Here is a 17767-nt window from a genome sequence, read left to right as displayed (position 1 = left end):
ACACTATTCCCACAAATATTATTGAGACACAGAAGCAAGTGTCACAGCTCTGCCACTAACATGTTGTTAAGATTTATATTACTCATTTCTTCTCTTTGTGCCCCGATCTTCACATCTATATTAGACTAGAACCAAGTAATTTTAAAGGTTATGACAAGTTTCAAAAAAATAACTTATTTAATAGCCCCTATTCCCCCATTAATAAAAGAAAATTCAGCTATATGAATTTTGGCTCCCCACATATCCTAATAAATGTGTTTGATGATAGATATAGTGTGGACTCCAATTCAAACATACTATGAGAGCAGATTTTTCTACTCTGGGAACTAATAGACTGTGATGTAAAATAATGAATTTAGTATCGAATTCAGGCTAATTAGAGCTAACAGCTGACTAAATAGGTGTCAATTGTTGTATCTTCCATTGGCTAGAATTTCCACTAAGACATTACAGCTCTGTGAATAAATAAATCTGTTAGTTCCTTGCTAACTAGGACATGCTCAATGCTGGGCTGGGCTTGGTAAGGATAAACAGATTCATACACTAGATCGGATACCTCCAGGAGCATTCAATAAAGCTTACTGGTTAAGGATGTTATCTCTGAATCTCAGCTCCATCTCTTGTTCTACGACTTTCAACCAGGTATTTAACTTCAGAAACTTAGTTTTTCTATTTGTGAAATAGGGACAGATACTTGTAGAATTCAATGAAATATTGTATTGCATGTTCTTTTTGTACAGCATATTGATTCACATATAGCAAATCATAATAAATGCAAGCTATCATTATTAACATTGTTATTAATTCCCTGGCTTGAAATGATACAATGTATTTGTTTAGATCTTGAGATATTCTTACTCAGACTATTGATTTTCTTTGATTTTCAAAGCAGTTCTCTGAGGGAGACTTTGTTATCCCAATATAAACTAGATGAATCCACAAAAAGTAAAGACCACCATGAGCATTTATGTAGGAAGTGGCAAGGTAAGCCCTGGAACCAGGTCTAAGACTCTTTTTTGCTGTTACATACCACGTCATTTCTCAGCCATAATTGGGAGCATATGCTTCTCCACCGCATATGTTTTTTGAGATCACAAAAATTATTTATAATTTTGTCTGTAGTTGTCCTGCAAAAGCCTCCTAGGGCTTCCTGCACCATACCTGTTCTGCTTAGTCTTTTTCTTGAGCACTTAGTAAAGAGCCACAGTATGTTTATGAAGTATCAAATGAGGGGCAAAATAATGAGGTTCTAGAGACTGTAGAGGTCACTGTGCACTGAGATGTTGGGAAGTGGCAAAAGGAAGATCGAAGGCTGAGGTGTGGCATAAATAGACTTGGGAAGTTATTTATTTATTTATTTTTTTGTGAGGAAGATCAGCCCTGAGCTCACATCCATGCCAATCCTCCTCTTTTTGCTGAGGAAGACCGGCTCTGAGCTAACATCTGTGCCCATCTTCCTCAACTTTATATGGGACGCCGCCACAGCGTGGCCTAACAAGTTGGTGCATCGGTCCACGCCCAGGATCCGAACCCCGGGCCACCAGCAACGGAGCACGTGCACTTCACCGCTATGAAACAGGGCCGGCCCCTAGACTTGGGAAGTTATAACAGGGAAATGTACTCTCCCAGATTTTTAAATCTCAGGGAAAATGAGGTTACGAAAGAAATAGACTATGCAAGTTCTTGAATGCCATGCTAATGGATTTAAAAATTGTATTCTCTAGGTCAGTGTTTCTAAAAGTAGATTCCCATGCTATCACTTGGTAAACATGTATTCATGTGTTTTTCTGTGTGTGTATAAATATAGTAAGGAAAGGAAGATTCTGTTGTCAAATAAGTTTGAAAAACCCTGTGTAAAATACAGTAAACAAAATGTCATTATTGAGAATTTAATATATTCCCCTGAACTGAGATTTTCTCAGAGGAGGATATTTTCTTGCAGGAAGTGTTTCCAAAATATATTTGATTCAGAATCACAACTTGTAGGGGTGCTAGTATTGCCCAGAATATAATTTGAAGAACTGTACTATGGTGAACAGGGAATGATCATAGGATTTTGAATGAAATGTTTGTGTGTATTAGTTAAGTGAGGATGTAGTGGACAGAAATGGAAGATGATGGAAGCCACCTTTCTGCCGTCATTCTTTGCTTGAGTTCTGATTGGAGCAGAGATTCCTGTTAGACCTATAACAAACTCAAAGACTTCAGAGCTAAAACTAGAATAAACATATGTGAAAGCATCGCTGTTAAGACTCTGCAAAGACTTGATCTGCTATGCTATGAGGAACTTGTCGGAGTATTTGTGTGCAAACTGGTTCCTCCACGACCAGCAGTTCTTGCCCATCCATTGAGAAAAAGCCTATAATTGACTTCAAACATTGAAATGCTTGGGCAATGAATGCTTATACTACCGTGTGTATGTGTATGTGTTTATATCAGTATATATTTCACAGAAATGTATGCACATGTGATAGTGTGTGTTTGTGTGTGTGTGCATGCAAGAAAAAGAGAGAGACAAAGACAGAGAGAGAGAGAGAATAACATCATTAGAGTCTTTAGAAATATTCTAATTCTTGATTAATTATATATATTTTTAAAATTATTATTTATTAATTATTATTAATTATATATGTAAACCATCCTGCATTCTCAGATTTATTTAAGGATATTACACACACACATACACATGTACACAACACACAATGTTTCTGCTGCTTTTCAAAACACATAGACACACTCTCCAGTAGAGGAAACTTTAGGGGAGACATCACAGTATAATAGAGACAGTACATTCTTTTCACTCTATCCTTCCTCTTACCATACATTATCTCTAGGAGACACATTCTGTTATATACCAAAGGCAAATTTCACAATGAAGCCACCTTTGGAAACCCTCTCCCCATTCCTTCCTACACTGGTGGGATTTTTGGTGCCATAAAAGAAGGGGTCGATGTTTGTTTCTTTCTCAAAAATCAGTCTCTTTTCTGTTCTTAAAAAGCCATGGTGAATTTGAGAATGGTAGTAGAGAAGACAATGAGAGAGGAAGATGTCTGCTTCCATGTGACTCCAATCCTTAGCTTTAAACAAAAAGAGTAAATATGGGAGGATAAAAGAGTGAAGAACTACCGGGCCACGTAAGAAAGAATCAGCATAGCACATATAGATTACAAACCTGCTAGAATCTACAGCCTCAAAAACGCTAAATTAACCATGCCAGGTTCCTGCTTCAATTGTGCAGGATAAAATTCCAAACTCTTAGCCATGGCTATCTGCTTGGACAGTCCTCTCTTGCTGTTTCCGAACTGATCTCATGGGAGGGTTTAAAGCTAATTTTCCTTATACTCCACTTTCATCTGCTTCCTACTCAATCTGACCAGTCTTCTCTGTCTAATTTTCTAGTCAGCCTAAACTATTTGGAACTGTACTTCCTGGTGTACTGTCTAATGCCCTCCTGTTACTCTTGCTTAGCAAACTCCTATTCACGTGCCGAGAGCCAGCATCACAGGTTGGAAATAATTTCTATGACTATGTCAGATGTCTTTCCATGTGCTTCCATGATTTGCTCCACTGTAATGCAATTGACTCTTTTTGTAACCAGGAGTAGGCTGTGAGCACATTTAGAGAGCAGAATTATTTGTTTTAGAATTTCTTGTGTTTTGCCTATGTCCACAAATATAGGCCCTTAAGAAATATTTACAGACCTAATGAATCATTATCTCTTTATAAGGCAGAGAGATTTTGCCAAACAGTATTCCTATAGTATATCCAAAATATTTTATATTTTCTCATGTATATAAATATATTATTTTCCTGAGAAAATTAGAATATCTGATTTTTTTTTATGAAGAACATTTCCTATTATAAATATAAGTTAGAAGAAGCAATTCTGTAGACTTTTATTTAACCCAGTTATGTTAAAATGCCCACCAGGGAAATATTTCTGAAATCTAACTAATGCATAAATATTTTTGCTACAGACCAGTTCATTTCTAATTTCCTGATTTTAACTCAAACCAAGTAGATTTTGGTAATAGAGCTGTGAAATTAGGTTTAAGTTTGGATATGAACTAAATAAATAAAGACATGAATCAGAAAATGCATAAAGCTTGGGATGTGAAACAGGAATCAGGGTGGATGTGCAGAAATCCCATATAATTGCATTTTCTCTTTTGTATCATATTCAACAAGTCCATAATTCTGTCTAAATGCTGACAATAATGCTTTTTCTGGCCAGTGGAAATGGTAGTCACTAAAGAACTGTGTCATTCCGAAATGTGTTCTAATGTGTATTTTTATTACAATTGTGAATAGGTCCCAAACTGTCACATTAAGCAGTTGGTAAATCCCTAAGAATACTAGATGGAAAATTAGATTTACAATTATGGCCCTGACAGTGAACAATATTTTTCAAAGTTAAGTAAAAATTGCTTGAGGTTGAGAAATGCTTTCTCAGCAGGTAAAATTAGAGTTTGGTGATAAAAATAAAATCTGTTTTTAGTATATATCTACATACACTTTTAGTGTATATAGTGTATATAGATATATAATATTTCTGAAAGAGACAAGTTTTCCTTTGTACATAAATAACAGGTATACAATTTAAATTTGTTAATAAATATGTTATTAATTTATTAGTGGTAATAAGCTTTATCCTCTCTGATTAAGGGCATAATTGTGAAAGCATATTATGTGCCAAACCCTGTATTTGATGATTTTGGATATTTGATCTGCTTGAATCCTTTTGAAAACCTAGAAATGTGGATCTAACATTAATTATTACAGATGAGGGACTTGGAATTCACAATGGACCAGGGGATTTGTCAAAATTCAAATAACAAATGGGAATATAAGTTATCTCATCCAGGTTGTTCAGCACAACATCTTTTTTCATGTAATTATGATTTCTACTTCACCTTGTATTACATCAAACATTTTTTTTAAATTCTAAAACAATGGTTTGTTTCTTTCTAATTTTTTGAAATACACCTTTTGTTTTCTTAGGTGGCAAGAAAAGAAGAATTGCTTTCTGGCTCTCAAATACGTTTTTTTTTTTTTTTTTTTTTTTGGTGAGGAAGATCAGCCCTGAGCTAACATCCATGCCAATCCTCCTCTGTTTTTTGCTGAGGAAGACTGGCCCTGAGCTAACATCTATTGCCAATCCACCTCCTTTTTTGTTTCCCTTTTTCTCCCCAAAGGCCCAGTAGATAGTTGTATGTCATAGTTGCACATCCTTCTAGTTGCTGTATGTGGGATGCCACCTCAGCATGGCCGGACAAGCAGTGCATTGGTGGGCGCCCGGGATCCGAACCCAGGCCGCCAGTAGCGGAGCACGCGCACCCAACTGCCAAGCCACGGGACTGGCCCCTCAAATAGGTTTTTTTTGTGGTTGTTGTGAGGAAGATCAGCCCTGAGCTAACATCCATGCCAATCCTCCTCTTTTTGCTGAGGAAGACTGGCCCTGAGCTAACATCTGTGCCCATCTTCTTCTACTTTATATGGGAGGCCGCCACACCATGGCCTGACAAGTGATGCCTCGGTGTGTACCCAGGATCCGAACCCGGGCCACCGGCAGCAGAGCGCGTGCACTTAACCACTATGCCACAGGGCTGGCCCCTCAAATATGTTTTAATTAAGGTAAAACTAAATGTTTTGGAGATCATTAATGGACAGATACTACTATATCTGACTTATTAATATATTATTTCAGGTTGTGATAGCTTTCTCATGGTTGAAAAAATAGATAATTATTCAATTAATTATCATTAGATATTATATGGGCAACTACTTTTTGAACTCATAAAGTGCTATATAAACATTCAATGCTTAACACATAGCCAATATTTGTTGACTATCTCTTATCTTCCAGACACTATTCAAGGCTCTAAGGTTAGAACAACAAACAAAATGTATCAGATACTTCTTGTCATGGCACTCTTATTCTAGATTGGAGAATCAGAAATAAACAGGTAAAGAAATAAATGAGAGAGATAATTCATAGCCTACTGAGTGCTATGAAAATATTCAAGTCTGTTGATGTAGTTAAAAGTCAGCTGCAGGGACAAGGCTGGTGGGAAGCACGGTGTCTCTAGATTGAATGGTCATCGATGATCAAACGATGGCTAATCATGGTGTATGTAGTCTCTGGGAAGAGCATGACATACAGAAACACACACACATGCACGCACATGTGCACATATGCACACACGCGTGACACGAACTACACAGAAGACTCAAATCACAAGAATAAGCTTGGAAGGTTCAAGGCATGGACAGAAAGAGAAGCCAATGTGACTACATCCTGATGGACAGGGAGGAGAGTAGAGTGAGAAGTCAGTGAGAGCTACGGATAACTTGGGCATTTTACAGTAAAATCTTTGCATAGAAATCAATGTGGTGATTCTCAAGCTATCTGTGGAGAAAGACAAGTTGCTTTTCTGTTTTGTCTTGTAATTTCCAATTCAATGTTACAAAATTCAATGTTACAAAATCCAATAAAAATTAAAATGAGACTAGTGTACTGATGAAAAAATATAAAATTCGCTAAATCCTTAGATTTATCTTATGGTGGACCAGTAATAAAATGTTCACAGACTAGAGCTGGTTTAGCCGCAGCAATTTATTTAGCTCTGATTGAGAAGATTTGACATAGAATGGTAAAATAATCTGATATAAATATAATATTATATAAATATGTATATATTTGTGTGTGTGTGTTTACAAAATCGCCACTGAACTTTATAGCCTAGAGTTCACCATTGGTCCGTGGACAGGAATCATCACTTTTTTCCCAAGGATCTTAGAAGGAGTTGGTTCACCTTAAACTTTGCTTCAGTGTTGTATTTGAGTAATGATAAAAAGAAACAAAACAAAACATAATGGTAAGATCAGAGAAAACAGTGCCCCTACAACATTTGAGAACTAAATTTTCACATACAATAATGGATCATACAAACAGACTCCTCTTTGTAAATTAGTTTATAAAATCTACTCACAATGAATCTCCGATGATAATACTTGGATCAAACACCTCTTCTACTTTTGTCCCCCAAGTTGTAGAAGAAATTCAAGATAAAGAAAGACATGTAAGTAATTGACCCCAGACATTGTAAATTTGTTTTGCTTAGTTGCTGGCTAAACTATGACCACAGCCGCCCTGTTAGGCAAGTTAATATTATTCTTCTAGAATTACAGAGAGAAGGAATCTAAAGTTCAGAAATGTTAAGGGCCGGCCCAGTGGCACAAGCGGTTAAGTGTGTGCGCTCCACTGCGGCAGCCCGGGGTTCACGGGTTCGGATCACGGGCACGTACCGACGCACTGCTTGGCAAGCCATGCTGTGGCGGCGTCCCATATAAAGTGGAGGAAGATGGACACAGATGTTAGCCCAGGGCCAGTCTTCCTCAGCAAAAATAAAAAGAGGAATATTGGCAGATGTTAGCACAGGGCTGATCTCCTCGCAAAAAAACAAACAAACAAACAAAAAAGAAATGTTAAGCCATGTGTCCAAGAGCTTACCTAATACTGCAGAACTGAGGCTGTGGAAGTTTAAGAGGATAATATATACATCTTAATCCCTATAAAACAACAAGCTCCCTGAAAGCAGTGATGATTACAACAAATCGAATACAGAAAACATTCTCCAGACCAAAATGTTTAAAGAAATTTTCCACATCAGCATTCCCACTTAAGTATCAGGAGTTGTTCTATTGCATTGGATCTACTGATTGCTACATTTCTTTTTTTCCTCCCTTGCTTTATTGATATATAATTGACATATAACATTGTGTAAATTTAAGGTGTACAAAGTTGTGATTTGAACCATGTATATATTGTGAAATGATTACCATATTTCACATGGATAGTTAACATATCCATCACCTCACATAGTTATCTCTGCGTGTGTGTTTGTGTGTGTGTGGCAAGAACATTTAAGATCTACTGTCTTAGCAACTTTCAAGTATATATTACAATATCATTAACTATAGTAACCATACTGAACATTAGATCCTCAGCGCTTATTCATATTCTAACAGAAGGTTTGTACCCTTTGACCAACATCTCCCTTTTTCCCCCAACCCCAGCCCTAACAACTACCATTTTATCCTCTGTTTCTATGAGTTCAACTATTTTAGATTCCACGTAGAAGTGAGATCATACAATATTTGTCTTTCTCTTACTTATTTCACTTAGCTTAATGCCCTCAAGGTCCATCCACCTTGTAGCAAATGGCAGGATTTCCTTCTTTTTTATGGCTGAATAATAGTTCTACATTTCTAACCCCTAAGAGTCACTCCCCAAAAAACGTTCTGGTGGTGCAAAGAATATAGCCAGTATCAGTTTAAAATTTAATGTTACAGATCTGTTTCTGAGATTAGACAAATGCATCTCTTACTCAGTTTTACAAAGAGTAGGATTAAAAATTTTTGCATTGAGGACAATTTTATTTATTTTTATCATAAGTTTTTTTTCCACACCAAACTATGAAGCACACTTTTTTTGCCACCTTTCCTTCTACACACGCCTTGTGCTACTCAGGCAATGGAGAAAATGAATAAGAGATTTTACATTCAAGCCCAGTTTGTCATACATTATCTATAATTTTCAAATGTATTTTATCTATAATCATAACCTCTTACAGTCAGTTTAGGAAAAAAATAAAAAGAAAAGAAAGAAAATAATCCAGAATTGGAAGGATGAGAACACAACACATTCATTTTGTGTAAAATAAGAAATGAAATGATCAATGATGGTGCAATATATGAGCTATTTTAAAAATAATCATGATACAATTCAACACAAAATGAATGTGTTGTGTTCTTATTCTTCCAGTTCTGAATTGTCTTCCTCACTTCTTTTTTTTCCATTTATTTTTTTCCTAATGGCATGTTTGATTTTATATAAAAATCTATTGGGGCTGGCCTGGTGGTGCAAGCTGTTAAGGGTGCATGCTCCGCTGCGGTGGCCCGGGGTTCGCCGGTTCGGATCCCGGGCTCGCACTAATGCACTGCTTGTCAAGCCATGCTGTGGTGGCGTCCCATATAAAGTAGAGGAAGATGGGCATGGATGTTAGCCCAGGGCCAATCTTCCTCAGCAAAAAGAGGAGGATTGGCAGATGTTAGCTCAGGGCCCATCTTTCTCACACACACACACACACACACAAAAATCTATTGACTCTCCTTTCATTGCTCAAAAAAAGAACATGCTATTAAAGATTCACCTCATTGAGAGAGGAGGTTGTACTGAATGGCATGACATGAAACTATCAATGGGTCATACCCATATATTTTGTATTTTTGAAATGCAAAATATCTGTTTCCTTCATAATGGATATGGGAGAAAATAAAAATATTACATAATATTTACAATGTTTTTTATATATCCTAAAATTCTTTCTCGTTTCATTTTTTTGATGCCAAAATCAAACTTAAGACAGAGGCATTACGTCTTTGACTTAGTCATAACATACTTATTTTTCCCACTTTTTAATATTTTCATACAAAACACTTTATTTTGAACATGCTAGATACTAATTCATCATGTGATCATCACATCATCTTGATACTTATCATCCTTACAATATTTACAAGAGGTTCATACCAATGTTCAGTCTTGAAAGGCTATAAATGCTTTCTTTTTTAAAAAAGTGTTAAAATATCACAATAAGAAACAACATGGGGGGCCGGCCCAGTGGCATAGCGGTTAAGTGCACGCGCTCTGCTGCTGGCGGCCCGGGTTCGGATCCCAGGCACGCACCGCTTGTCAAACCGTGCTGTGGCAGCATCCTACATGTAAAGTAGAGGAAGATGGGCCCAGATGTTAGCTCGGGGCCAGTCTTCCTCAGCAAAAAGAAGAGGATTGGCATGGATGTTAGCTCAGGGCTGATCTACCTCAGAAAAAAAAAAAAAAAAAGAACAAGAAACAGCATGAAATGATGTACACATAATAAAGAAAATCAGTTTTTATTTAAAAATCCCTGAAGCCCAAAGAGATTAAGTATGTCCAACGTCTTCCTCCTAGGAAGGGGCAGACTTGAGAATAGAGGGGTTTTGTTTGTTTTGGTCTTGCTAGTTATTTCTAATCCAAATCTCTCATGATATTCACTTGATATAAGTTTAAAAAATAAAAGTTAACTTCTCCACCTTTATATTTTAATTTCTTTTGCCAGAATTCTCATAATTTTTTTATGCTTCCAACCTGCTGTAAGTAATATATCAAGCATATTTCAGTCAGATTTCTCAAAGAATCCAGTCATTTTCTAAGCGACATTAAAACCTGCTTAACTTTAATAATGAATCTGGAGAAAAAAGACACTTAAAATTATAGGTTATGCTTGAGATCCTCAGATCTGACAGACCTGATTTTGCTTTTTACATCAAATGCTAGAACTATCGACATCTTAATAAAAGCTGATTTTATAAATGAAATGCTCTAAAGGCATTAGGAAAGATGCATTAACAAATGTGTGCGATGTTTTGTTTGCATCGGGCTTCCCCGTTGGAACAATGGCATAAATTACAAGGAAATGCAGACAAATTATGAGGACACTCTTGAAGTGGCTAAGAAAATCATTAAAATGAATAGCAAGGAAGACAAATGGCAGATGGCACATAACAATCACGTACCAGTGCTCTAAACCAAGGCCCCAGTCAATTAAAACCTCTTTTTGTTAAAAGTGCTAAATCATACTTCATACTAAAACTAAATAATACAAGTGGGTTTTTAAAACTACAAAATTATAAATAAATTGTTCTTATCAAAAGTGGCTTGTGTATTTTTCTGTAAATGCCTTCTTTGGGTATGCAGGGCTTTCCCACAAATTTGTTCCATGCTCAACCAAAATGCACAACCTGTCATTCAATAAGAGGTTCCTCTCCATTTCCCATGAAGACATGAAGTCCCAGTGTCTGTCAATGACCGGTTCTACTTTCTGCCTTAGAAGACTGCTCTCTAAGGTATTTCTTAGGTTTTGTATTTTATTTTGTTGTTGTCATGGTTCTTTCTTTTCATTTGTTCATTCATTTTTCATTGATTTAAGGAACACAATGAACATCCATCTTTAATTTGGGTTTTGGAAATTTTGTTATGCCCTGGGAATATGTTTCCTATTCTGAAGGAAATCCTAGTTTAGCGTCTCACAGATAGATTTCTTAAATATATGCAACACTAAAAAGCAGATGTTGTGAATCTAAACCTGTTCTAAAATAAAATATTTGTCTAATAAAATAAAAGCAGACACTGAAAATACCACAATAGTAGTATCAGAGTGGTTAAGAATGAGAGCTTTGTTTAAATCCCAGCTTAGCCATTTAATAGCATTAATTAAAACCATAACTTTGCAAAAGTTATATAAACTTCTGTTTAATTATCTCCAAAATAAAAGTGGTAATAGCAGAAATGAGGAAGGTTTTCTAGGAACCTTAAACTCTCACTGTCATTGAAATGGAAGTACTGAATGTTGACTGAGAAATACCACTCCTGCTAAATGTGTTAATATATATATATCTTTTTAGCTCAGTACTTAATGCATGGTGCCCACTCAGTAACTGTTGGTACTACTACTACTACTATTAGCACTGCTATTACTATAATACTCTATGCTGGCAACATAATGACTGTTGAATGAATGAATAAATGAATCAATAAATAGATTAGGATTTGAATCCTTTTCACAAAGGAATAATATCTGCTATAACGGAGAAGCAAAATTTTTATATACATTCTCACTTCAAAGGATTTGGATCATACAACCTGAAAAAAGTTAGATGATCACCTGATTCAATTCTCTCATCTATGGACAAAAATACTGAGTCCAAGAGAGACTTAATATTCTGTCAAAAGTTGCCTAGCTCATGGTAGAATAAAGCTCCCTTGGATTTAACTATGTGATAGGCTAAACGTCCACATGCTTTCCTGGATGTAAAATGTATTTCTCTCACAATGGTGGAAGTAGTTCATAATATAAATGTTATAAATATAAATATACTTGACCTATTATGGGATTCTGTATAAACCCCTCTAAAAGTGTAATAGTCATGGAAAGAGAGATTAATGTATATCCAAATTTGTAAAATTTACTTTAAAAATAGCAATAGTATAATTTATAAAAAAAATTACATGCCAAGTTGAGAAAAAAATGAACAAAATATAGGAAAATAATCAGTTCCATCATCGTGCTTACACTGTCCCTATCCCAAATCCACGTGTCTATTTCCTCTGAGGAAGACCATAAGCATCTGAGAGGACAACTACTGATGAAGATTTTGTGATGTCTTGTTTTTAGCCGATTTCTTTGAATCAGCAACTTCCTGATCATTGGAAAAATCCCTGATCATTGGAACAGAGTTGTCTGTTGGAATTGCTTAAGTGGCAATGTTCTTATAAACAGACATTTGGCAAAAAGTAGAGAAATGTTTTTGATGGTACCAGCAGAGAAGAAACCTCCTGTCCTGTCTCTTCTTCCTTCCACCTCCAATCCTTGTTAACGGGAATGTATTATGCCCAAACTTAGCTGCCCAAATTCCTTGATTCATTTGTTCTTTCATACACTCATTCCATAAAGTCGTCTTAAATCCTTTCACTGTGTTTAAGTCACTGGGAATACAAGTTAATAAAGTTTCATACCAGTCTTTGTGGAGTTTATAATCTAATGGAGGACATGGACGAGTATCCAGTCACTGATGATCCACGAACACCATCACAGGGGTAAGTGCACTTCGAGATCACATAGAAAAGACACCTAACTCGGAGTTGGAAGACTATGGATTGCTCCCTGAAGAAAATGCCTTTAAAGCTGATACTTGGAGTAGGAATCAGCAAAGTAAAGTGTATCCCAGGCAGAAGGATCAGTATGGGGTAAAGTCTAGTGGCAGAGAGAACATGGGGCATTCTAGAGAACTGAAAAGAGGTAAGACATGAGAAGCTGTGAGAGGTTTGGCTGGAGAGAGAAATAGGAATTCAGTTAAAACAAGACATTTTTAAGGCATAATAAGGTCTCAGATTGTGACCTAATTGATATGTATGCTCATCATGTGTATACACACACACACATACATATACATACAGTCTCTGTGTGTAGACTCTCTGAGAGAGAGTGGATGTGTCTGCATATATGTGTCTGCATATGCTACCAGCTAATTAGCAGTTAGATATACAGAAGCTCAATAATAGATTTCTCATGACAGATTTTACAATCGCTTACAATCATCTCCACCTCTTCATGTAGTTAATCTTCAATTGAGTCTGAAAACAGTTTTGAAGAATCTATCTTCCACAATGCTTTCTGGATAGCACATTAAATATATTTCAGATGCATTTTTCACATTTAATCTTGAGAGAAACTGGCAATATGAGGAATCAAGTGAAGACTACAATTATTGCTCATGAACTTTTGATAATATTGTCTGCAAATGTCTGTTCACATTCATATATGAGCACAAGCCTGCCAGAATATAGAGACATATTTTTTCTTCCATTTCAAAATTCCATTATTCAATGTCTATTTCTAAGGTCTTATTAACAATGACAGCATTATGGAGGGCATGCTTGTCTAACGTGATTGCAATTCCAGTAGTTGGAAGGCCCTTGGCTTCAACAACAATTATTTATGGAGAAATGCTTTCTTAGAATCAGACAGCACAAAGGGTGTGTTTGCTGAGAGGACATGCAAAGATAAATTCACTATGAATTAATGAATTCAGTTCGTATTTCTCTGTGCAACACAATTGGACCAAACTATCCCTCAATGTAGAAGATGGTGAGATGCAAATAGGAAGAAAAATTTATGTTCACGTAGGGCTTTAGTTTCAAAAGGGCATTATACCTGACCCTCACAAAGCCCTGTGTACTTGTTAAGGAAGAACTTCTTATCCCCATTCAGCATACAAGGAAATTTATCATTCTAAATAGTCAAGCATTTTACCAAAGACCAGTAGAGAGTAAACTGTATAGCCAGGGTTAGAACCCAGACCATCTGACTCCCAGTCTAGACCTCTTTACAATGATCTGGCTGCAACATGGTTCTTCCCATCTATTTAACTCACTACACAGCTCAAAAGAAAAAAAAAAAAATTCTACAGAACTGTGTAGCACTAAATTTCCCAAATGAGTGTGCCCAAAACGTGTTGATTAAGGAAAGAAAACATTGGTTCATGATTCTCCTATATCATATTATAACTGACCACCAAAACCTGGCACAGCTAACTTTATTACGCTCTTCACCAACTTTCAACTTTACTTCAAATCACATGCTCACTGCCTAAGTAGTGTGGTGAGGGAAGAGTCACATGGGTCATATGTTCCGTTTGGGTCACAACATATCTGAATGGAATCTAAGGACTCACTGCCCCTACCACTGCTCATATGTAATCCCTTGATCCTCAATTTTCATTAATGTGATGGATTGTGCTAAAAAAAATGTAAATTATAAAGCCTATATCATTGGCTTGAATCATTCTGTGAAAATTTGAAATTAATAATGATAAAAAATTTATAGAACAAATTATGGAACATATTTTGCTCTACTTTATGCTAAATGCCATGTCAAGGAAATATTTTTCAGCTCTATGACAAATTAGATTGCTAATTTATGTTTCTGCTTTACTCTTTATTGTATATATCATTTGTTCTTATAACCACAGTTTTCCTCATATTATTTATTTTTAGTTGATTTCCCTTTACTTCCTATGTAATGCATAAGTTTCATTTATTCTATAAAAGGAACTATAATGCCAAATATGCATCTACAAAGGTAATAAAAAATAAAAATTACAGAATTACATTGTCTTATACCTAAGAAAGTAGCAATTTCAAGATGTCACCCAATATTGGTAATGTTATAGACTAGTATACTCATTCATTTCCTATATCCTTTACTCTTTTGTAAAGCAATATTGTAGTTTGCAGCAAGAGCTCTAATGATATTTTTAATCATCAATCAAGTTATTCCACTATTTTATCTAAATATATAATTCAATAAAAGCAAAAAGTACATTAATGAAGTGCTTATTATAGTGTTATGAATAATATAAAAGAAGAAAACAAAATAATCTAAAGTATTGCATAAAGAGACAATTGTTTAATAAATTATATATATCAAACACTGGAACACATTCCAGTCATTATAGAAAAACAACTATTAATTCTGGAGATTGACTGATTTAACATTGAGTGGATTAAGTGTTGGCAAGAATGGGTCAGCTGGTGTCCAGTTGTACAATCAAGAGTATCTAGGAGGTGTAGAGCTTTTGAAGAAAATATGGGCTAATATTTGATAAGTAGCACTAAAGTTATAACAAGTCACACATAGAGAGTGCTCAGTGATTAAGAAAGATATTCCCAAGAATGTTTTATGAGACCATAAGAAATGGATGAGAAAAAAATTGATGAGAAAGGATGAGGGTCAGGAAGATGAGGGTTCCAAGGAGTTCCACAATCTAAAGTGGATGTAGAGCTGAGACTTTCCGGAAAAAAAGAAAGGTGGTAGGTAGGGAGTCACAAACATCACCAGACACCAGAGAACAAGAGACCTAAAGTGAAACACTCTTACTCACCACGCTCTTGTTACAGAATCTGCATTCATGAAAAATGTGTGAGAGAAGTGTTTGTTTGTCATAAAACATTTGGTTGCAAATGACAAAAAACGCAGTTCAAACTGACTTAAGGAGGAAAAAAGCTAAAAGTCCAAAGGCAGGCCGGCTGTTCAGCACAGGGTAAATATGTGTCCAAATTCATCTTTTTGTTCTGATTTTCTGTTTTGGTTTTCTTCTCAGGCAAGCTCTACCTTCACTCTAGCAAAACAGCCACCAACATGTCCAGGTTTATGACCTACCAGCCAGGCAACATTAGTGGAAAGAGAGGTTCTTCTTGGCTCTTAAAATATATTAATAAAATAAAATAAAATCCTCATATTTAGACATATTCACCTGACTTTGGTCAAATATCCTTCTTGAGACAAGTATAGTGATAAAGTGATGGGAATACACTAAGGAGCTTGAACTGTGTCACGTTGTCACCTCTGGAATCCAGAGTGGTGGCAACCTTAGTTATAATATGTGAGTAGAGGGCAAGTCTCTCAAAGGCAAGTTGAAGTCACCTGAATAATATGGGATGAGTCGTGTATCCATCTAGTCTCGATAGAAAATATATGCTAATCATAGCAGAGTTCAATAAGTGGACTATTGGAGAGGTGTGGATAGGGTTTATGAAAACCAGCAAGGAATGATGCAAAAACAAGATTAGCAAGACTCTGAGACATAAAGGAGCATGTTGAGGAAGCAAAACAGAAACCTGTGAGTTGTGCCCTAGCAGAGAGAGGCCAGAGAGACATAAACCCTGCTCTCACTTTCTTCCAAACCTCCTTGCTCTTGGTGTCAACTCTCATAAAACCCGAACCAGAGATACGCGACAAGAAAGCATAACAGGTTACAGAGTAGGCTAGGGAAAGAGCAAGTGCAGAGGTGAAAAGAGAAAATATCAAACGCAGACATTAAATGGGAAAATAGTGGATGTTGTTCATGACACTGGGACTGGCCTGGGGCTGTGAATGTGTAAAATCATTTGTGTGGTGAGGTGTGGAAGAAATTAGAGACCAGTGACAATGGATCCTTGGAAGTAATGCATTTGAATTGAGGGGTATTTTAAGTCCTGCAGGTTTTGGAGAATGACAGCACTCAGAACAAATCAAATTAAGTAAAATAAGTGAATTAATATATAAATTATGGTTCTCATTTATGTAAGCCATCCTGACCATATGTGGATATTTTTTTCTTTTTTTCTTCTTCTTTTTTTTTTTTGAGGAAGATAGGCCCTGAGCTAACATCTGCCAATCCTCCTCTTTTTGCTGAGGAAGACTGGCCCTGGGCTAACACCCATGCCCATCTTCCTCCACTTTATTTGGGACGCCGCCACAACATGGCTTGACAAGCGGTGCATCGGTGCGCGCCCGGGATCCGAACCGGCGAACCCTGGACCGCTGCAGTGGAGCGCGCGCACTTAACCATTTGTGCCACCAGTCCGGCTCCATTTTTTTCTGATCTCTAGCTCCACAGTACTTGCTCTCCCTTAATTCCTATATTATTTCTTGTCCAAGCCATCAGTCAATATCTGCCCATATTCCTATGATGTATATACCAGGATTGTGATGTGATATATTTTATGTGTCAACTTGACTGGGCCACAGGTGCCCAGACATTTGGTCAAACGTTGTTTTAGGTGTGTCTGTGAGGGTGTTTTTGGATGAAATTAACATTTGAATCAGTAGACTGAGTAAAGCAGATTGCTCTCCCTAACATGAATGGTCCTCATCTAATCAGTTGAAGCCTGAATAAAACAAAAAGACTGACCTTTCTGCAAGTAAGAGGGAACTCGTTCTATCTGATTGCCTGAGCTGTGACAGGGGTCTTTTTCTGCCTTTGGACTTGAACTGAAACATCAGCTCTTCTGCGTCTTGAGCCTGCTGGTTTTTGGACTCTGGTACTTAACCATCAGCTTGCCCAGTTCTCAAGCCTTTGGACTTGGACCTACACTATTTCCAGCTTGCTAACTGCAGAGTTGGAGACTTTCCAGCCTTCGTAAACGTGTGAGCCAATTCCTTATAATAAATGTCTTCCTATATAGATATATCCTGTTGGTTCTGTTTCTCTGGAGAACCCTGACTAATACAACTATATATGCAAAGACCTCCTCTGCTCAACTCTTAGCCATCTGAGGTCAAGGCCAATGACATATGTGTTTAAAAATCATATGCCTAGGCATATGGACATTGCTTTGCTT

The sequence above is a fragment of the Diceros bicornis genome, chromosome 32 (assembly GCF_020826845.1).
Source record: "Diceros bicornis minor isolate mBicDic1 chromosome 32, mDicBic1.mat.cur, whole genome shotgun sequence".
In the NCBI taxonomy this organism is placed as follows: Eukaryota; Metazoa; Chordata; class Mammalia; order Perissodactyla; family Rhinocerotidae; genus Diceros; species Diceros bicornis.
This window is presented reverse-complemented; position numbering follows the sequence as displayed.